Source organism: Pediculus humanus, genomic scaffold (genome assembly GCF_000006295.1).
Source record: "Pediculus humanus corporis 1103172108315 genomic scaffold, whole genome shotgun sequence".
In the NCBI taxonomy this organism is placed as follows: Eukaryota; Metazoa; Arthropoda; class Insecta; order Psocodea; family Pediculidae; genus Pediculus; species Pediculus humanus.
Window position 1 is genome coordinate 869,520 of NW_002987884.1, and position 6,850 is coordinate 876,369.

General features: G+C 33.8%; 1 non-coding gene across 1 annotated transcript; it reads right to left on the reverse strand.

Moving 5' to 3' along the window:
* Positions 1–3,394: 3,394 nt before the first annotated feature.
* Phum_PHUM596870 lies at positions 3,395–3,479 on the reverse strand. The gene has a single exon (XR_009833558.1). It is a non-coding gene; the product is annotated as a microRNA, putative (microRNA).
* Positions 3,480–6,850: the final 3,371 nt, after the last annotated feature.

The window sequence follows — 6,850 nt, forward strand, 5'->3', positions numbered from 1 at the left end:
TAATTAATTTAACGATCGTGTGTGCGTGTGCGTGTGTAAGTAAATCCTCGGGATTCCTTAATGGTAAAAAAAAAAAAAAACTCCAGAATAAAACTTTCGTTCCAGAACAATTTGAACACACTCCCCCGTAACGACGAATTTATTATCATTATTATTTTTTAAATTTCCAGTCAAGTGGAAGAAACGACAATCACCACCATCGCTATCGTAATAATTATTATTTTTATATTTTCCACAACTTTTTCACACCACCCTTTTATACAAAAAAGAGAGAGGGAAAATGGCGACGGAGGACGTTAATGCACGATCCATTATTCAAATTGATTTCGTAACATTTTTAATAATTAATATTCATCGAGAAACGTCAAATCTTTGCCGCCACTTTTACGCAAAACAAAAAAAAAAAAAAACCAATATTAATAACGACCATGATGGCGGTGGTGGCGGTGGCGATGACGACGATGAGAAAATCAAAGAAACAAAAAAAAAAAAAAAAAAAAAACAAAGAATCAAAAAAACAATGAGGAAATTCCGACGGATTCGAACCGGAAGTTGAAAAGTCGAAGAACATTTTTTTTTCCCCTCCCATTATTAATTATTTCAACTCTTCGGATTTGCTACATTAATAAAAAATTAATTCCTTTTCTCTCTCTCTCTCTCTCTCCCTCTCGGTTCCAGTGCGAACGTTCGAGAAAATAATATAGAATTCAACTTCGAATTTCCTTTTTTTAGTAGAGGAGGGGGCGGGGGCGGGAAAATCCACATTTTCGATTATCTTTTCTTTTTTTTAAAGTTTATCGGAGATTTACAAAAAAAACTTTTCTTTTTTCTTCTTCTTCTTCTTCTTCCTCATCTTTTCCAATAGTTTTTAAAGGAAAAGTTAAAAGCATCGACATTTAAAATAAAATAATAATAATAATGATGATGATGATGATGATTTTTTCGCCTAGCGTTCACATTCATCGCGTCGCGCTCATTTAATATTTCGAAAAAAGTACTGGAGATTATCTCAAAATCTTCTTCCATAAACTTTTTTTTTTTAATCTTTTCTTATTCGCGTGCCACCCCCCTTTTTCTTCCAACCCCTCCTCCCCTTTCCCCTTCCTATCCTCTCTTATACACTTTTTCATTTTTACCATTTTCACATTCGTACCACGAAAGAGAGAGAGAAAGAAAAAAAACTTTCGAGTCGTCGACGACGTTTTTTCGATTCTACGATAATAATGATAATGTTTACACGAGGATTTGCAAACATTTGACCCAAGAGGGGGGGGCCACACCCAAAACGATATCGAATTAACCCTCCGTTAAAATTACAGATAAGAGAAAAAAACCGACTCGTCCCGCGACCCGTCAGGAATGAATTCCAGGTTTCAAAGACTGAGACGAATAATAATAATAATAATAATAATAATAATAATAATAATAATAATAATAAGTAAGCTACGCTCTTCACAGAATGGAAAAATATATATTTAAAAAAAAATCATTTTAAATTGAAAGGAAAAAGAGAAAAAGTTTTCATTTTTTTTTTTTTTTTGATTACATTTTAAAAAAACGATGAAATTTCATTTTCACTTTGCTATAAATTGCCTTTTCATATTTTCCCCCCACCCAAACACACACACACGCACCCCTCCCCTCTCCATCCTTCCCTCCCACGAAATGTTCCGCTTCCTTTCTCTCCGAAAAATATTTCACCGTGCTCGTTTTCGAGAATGTAAAAAAAAAAAAAAAAAAAAAAGGAAGAAAAAGTAAATAATAATGAGTAGGGAAAGGGAAAGGAAAATTTGACAAATTTCTCGTGATGTTATTAATTGTATGATTCCAACCGGAAAAAAAAAAAACTTTTTGAGACAAACTTTTCGGAAAAACTTCTCCAATTTCCGCTTTTCTTAACCGAAATGAAAAACCAAAAAGTATACAAAAAAAAAAAATAAAGACGAGAGTCAAAGAAATGACGTAAAGTAAGTAACAGGTTGATCAAAAGTGATCACGTTGACATTTGAACGAACGAACGAACGCACGCACGCACTCACTCACTCACGCACGCTCGTCCAAGGGAATAGGGGAGGGAGCGAGAGCGAGAGAGAGAGAGAGGGAAATATATAGTGAAAATTAGAAGAGAAGAAAAGACAGCCTTACGGAAAAGGTAGGCGGCAGCACGATAAACTCGAAACGGTTTGAAAGTAAACCAAACGACAGCAGCACCGTACGTACGTCAAACGTTTAATTTATATGATGATATTCGAAAGACAGAACGGGAAAGAGAGATAGAGAGAGAAAGAGAGAGAGAGAGAGAGAAAAAAACGATATCGCGACCAAACATACGAGAGAAAAAGAGAAAGAAAGAGAAAGAGAGAGAGAGAGAGAGAGCAAACGAGGAAATTTTTTTTTTTTCCTTTTCATTAAAACAACACAAACCATGAAAGACATTTTTTGTTTTCATTTTAATTCATTTAGAAGGGAGGGAAGGGAGGGAGGGAATGGAAGAGGGGGAAAGGGAAAAGAATAAAAAAACCATTTTTATTGAATTGATTAAAAGCAATGCAAAGAAAAAGAAAAGAGAGGAGGAGGAGGAGAAGGGAGAGAGAACAGGTACGTGCCTTGATAAAAATTTCTTTGTATTCACGCTCATATTATAAAATTAGGTTTAATTAAATGACGTCATAAATAACTGCCTTTGTTTCCATTTCATCTCTCTCTCTCTTTCTCTTTCTCTCTCTCACACTCTTATTAATGCTTTCATTGTCGTCTAAATCTCATATTACGTTCGCATATTTTTCTCTAACGCACGACGTAGAAAACAAAAGAAACCAGAATAAAACTCCGGGAAAAAACCAACCATATCGAACAACAGCCAAACGTAACAAAACAAACAGACAAACAAACCATCGGGAAATCGAACGATATATCGATTCCTCGACTACTTTCACCTCTTCCTGACTTAAACCCATTTAAATAAATTACTACGTATAAAAAAAAAAAATATCAAAATGGCTTCTACCGGAAACGATACGTACGTACACATTTTCCCACAGCTTTGTATATAAAAAACCTAATCTCGACAAACATTATCAATTGAAATTTTTTTTTTTTTTTTTCCTCGTTCGCTTGACGTCAATGACGGGGGAAACGGGAGTGGAAGGGGGGAAAGAGAAAAAGAAAATTTTACTTTTATCCAGTGACGTCAACACTATTATTATTATTCCGAAATTCATAAATGGATGAGAAAAAAAAAGAGAAAAAAAATTTCGTATATAATTTAATTCAAAAAAAAAAAAAAATACAAGGCGGTGGTAAAAAAATATTTTTTTGGGGGGGGTAGAGAATGAAAAACAAAGAAAACAAATTTCTCCAGTTTCGCTCTCCAGTTTTTTTTTTTTCTGTTGATTTAACCCGGCTCATGAGTTTTACCCAGATACTGATAAGAATAATAATAACCAGTACCTGATGCAATACTCACGAGCAAAGTCATTTTTTTCCCACTCATTTTCGTTTAAAAAAAAAAAAAAAAAAGCATAAAACTGTAAAACGAAGACACGACAACAACAACAACAACAACAAACACAAACACGAACACGAACAAAAAAGAAAAAACACAAAAATGAACAAAATTATTATTATTATTTATAACAACAACCACCGTCTTCTTTCCAACAACTCTCGATTCGACACCGAAGAGAGAGAGAATGAGAAGAGGGAGAAAAAAAAAAAAAAAAAAAAATTGAATCCCGGCAAACACAGGAACAAACGTTCGATACGAAACTTTGTAGAAAACAACCAGGTTCGAGTAGACGCCAAACATTAAATGGCTCAATAAAGAAAAAACAATTGTTTGGAGAGCGATAACGCCTAATCTAAGTTATGTCAACAAACATGGCTGAAACTAGTTTGTCACTTTCCTGCCTGCCTGTGCGTACGTACGTACGTATACGTATATCTCCCATGTACAGGGTGCTTAACCGGAATAATTTTTTCTCCTCCTTTTCTTGTTTTTTTTTCGGGGGGAGGGGGGTGAAGGAGAGAGAGAGAAAGAAACAGAGGTGATAATAGGAAAAAAAACGGTTCGACTTATCGTTTGCAGCTGCGATTCTAAATTTAAAAAAAAAAAAAAAAACTCTCGCTCCTTTTCCTTCTTTCTTATTGTTTTGTTTTACTCTTTGACGCCGGATGTGTTACCTTGTACCGGATATGACTATCGAACGATGGGTTAAAAAACAAACGACAAACAAGAACAAAGGGTTTGTTTTTTTTCCGTTTGACTTTTTTCTTTCTTTATTACTCTGCTTCGAATTCGAAATAATTTCAAATACGTTTTACGAAAAACTCAAATTCCTTCCCGCCATTTTGATTTCGTACTCGAATCGAATACCACGCAAACAAACAAACAAACAAACAAACAAAAAGAGAGCTTTTTACGTTCTTTTTTTTTTCGACGAATTCCTCTTTCTCTCACACACACACACACACGCACACACTTTCTCCCTCTCTCTCTCCCTCTCCTTTGTTTTTTTCTCTTCCAACTCGTGAACTCGAATACCTTATGCGACTTTTACACGGGCATTATTATTATTATTGTCGTTATTATACCTGGCAGAGAGAGAGAGAGACTCGTTTTTTTCTTTTTTATTTACTTAGGCTTTACAAATCATAAACAACAACAACAACAACAACTTTATCGCTCTTTAGTTGGCGTTATTATATTCGTTTAATTACGATATATATATATCGAAACGCATTCGTTCGCCATTTTTATTTCTTTGTTTTCACAGTCATTGTGTGGTGGAGAGAGAGAGAGAGAGAGAGAGAGAGAGAGAGAGAGAGCCATTGATTGATGACGAAACATTTTTTTTTTTTTTCCGTAAACCATCCTGTAGAAAGAAATTCGTACGTGTTGAATTTTTTCCTGCGGGAGTGTACCGGGAGGGAGAGGAGAGGAAGGGGAAAATTAATAGCCCTCTTTCTCATTATTATATTTGAAATAGATAAGTTATCTACCCTCATTTACACGACATGTGTGCGCTTTCATTTGTGTCATATTCTTTTTTCTATCTATCTATCTCTATCTCTCTCTATCTATCTATCTCTCTCTTTCTATCCCTCCATTTTGATTTTCCCATTCTCATTTAATTCATCGACACAAATTACGTATATATGTATAGTCAAGAATTTTTTTTTCTCGAAAAAAGTAATTCAACTTTTATTTACCTCGAAATGAACTTCAATAAAAAAATAAAAATGGAAAAACAAAACAAATTCAAACTCATTCAAAACTTCGAGGAGGTCGTTTACTTTTCTAAAAAAAATTTTCCAATTTTCCAAATTTCCCGTCGGTCCATCCATCCATTTCCATATAAAAAAAAAAAAAAAAAGTTTTTCCGACTATACGAGGTTGCCATTTAAGAAAAAACACGAAATAAATAACGAGAAAAAAAAAAAAAATATGCCAGGGCCGTAACTAAATAAATACTTTTCTCCCCGATAAAACTAATATTTTAAGGACGAATTCTTTAAAACTCACCGCCTTCTTCTTCTTCTTCTTTCTTATCTTCCTCATTTCCGTATCCCACGCTTTCGACGGCGATATACAAACACAACACGAAATAATCGATGATAAAAAAAAATTTTTTTCGGTTAAGCGTGAAACCAAAATTCCGTTTTTTTTAACCGGAAGTTCGAAAAGACTCATGAGAAACAAAAATTTGGACGGAAGGGAGGGGAGGAGGAGGAAATGACGTACGTATCGTACACGTAATTTATATACGATTTCAAAAGAAATAATTTTGTTTTTTTCCCCCATAAAATTTTCGCACGTGGTGGACGAAAAACCGGAAGTCTGCAAAAAAAAAATTTTCCGCGACCGGAAACTTGTTTTTTTTTTTTTGTTCGTTTACGTAAAACATATATCATTTGATTTAAAACGACAAGTTTTTTTTTTCCGTCGCATTTCCAAGTCAAATTTCTTCCGCGTTTTTCAAAATGGCGTCTTTTATTATAATATTTAACTTTTTTTCGGCTAAGCTTAAGCTCTCTCGAGAGAGAAAGAGAGACAAAGAGAAAGAGAGAAAGGACAAAAACTTTAAAATCTAATCATCGGTACGAAAATACACAAACAAAATGAACGACGACACGTAAATAATTACGAAGAAACCGCAAGTTTACTTTTTCTCATTCCTTTCTCTCCTTTCTCTCTCTCTCTCTCTCTCTCTCTCTCTCTCTTATCCCAGAATTCGCAAAAAAAAAAAAAAAAAATCAATCAATTAAGTTTAGGTTTGCGAGAGAGAGAGAGAGAGAGAGAGAGAGAGAGAGAGAGAGAGAGAGAGAGAGAGAGAGAACAAGGTATTTTAATATCGATCTGAGTCATCATCGTTTTTGCAAACAAACAGGAACGCCATATTAAATTTTTTTTAAGCTTATCATTTCGCTACGGTGATAAAAATTTAATAATAATAATAATAATAATAATAATAATACCGAAATGTAAGGAAAGAGAGACAGAGGCAGAGAGAGAGAGAGAGAGAGAGAGAGAGAGAGAGAGAGAGAAAATAGGAAATTTAGTCTTACATTTAACGTCACGAAAATTAAAAGATTAGTTTAAAAAATTTTTTTTACAACCGCGTCATTAAGTTACGTAACGACTAATTTTCACTTTTTCTTTTTTTTTTGGCAATTTTAAAGAAACCCGTAGATGAATAAATTTTGAAAAAATACACAAAAACAAACGAGCAATCGATAAAAAAAATTGAAACAAACAAACAAACAAATAAACAACAACCACAAAAAATTTAAAAAAAAAAAATGTAAAAAAAAATTTTTTTGTGTTACCTTTCGGGAAAAAGGAAAGACG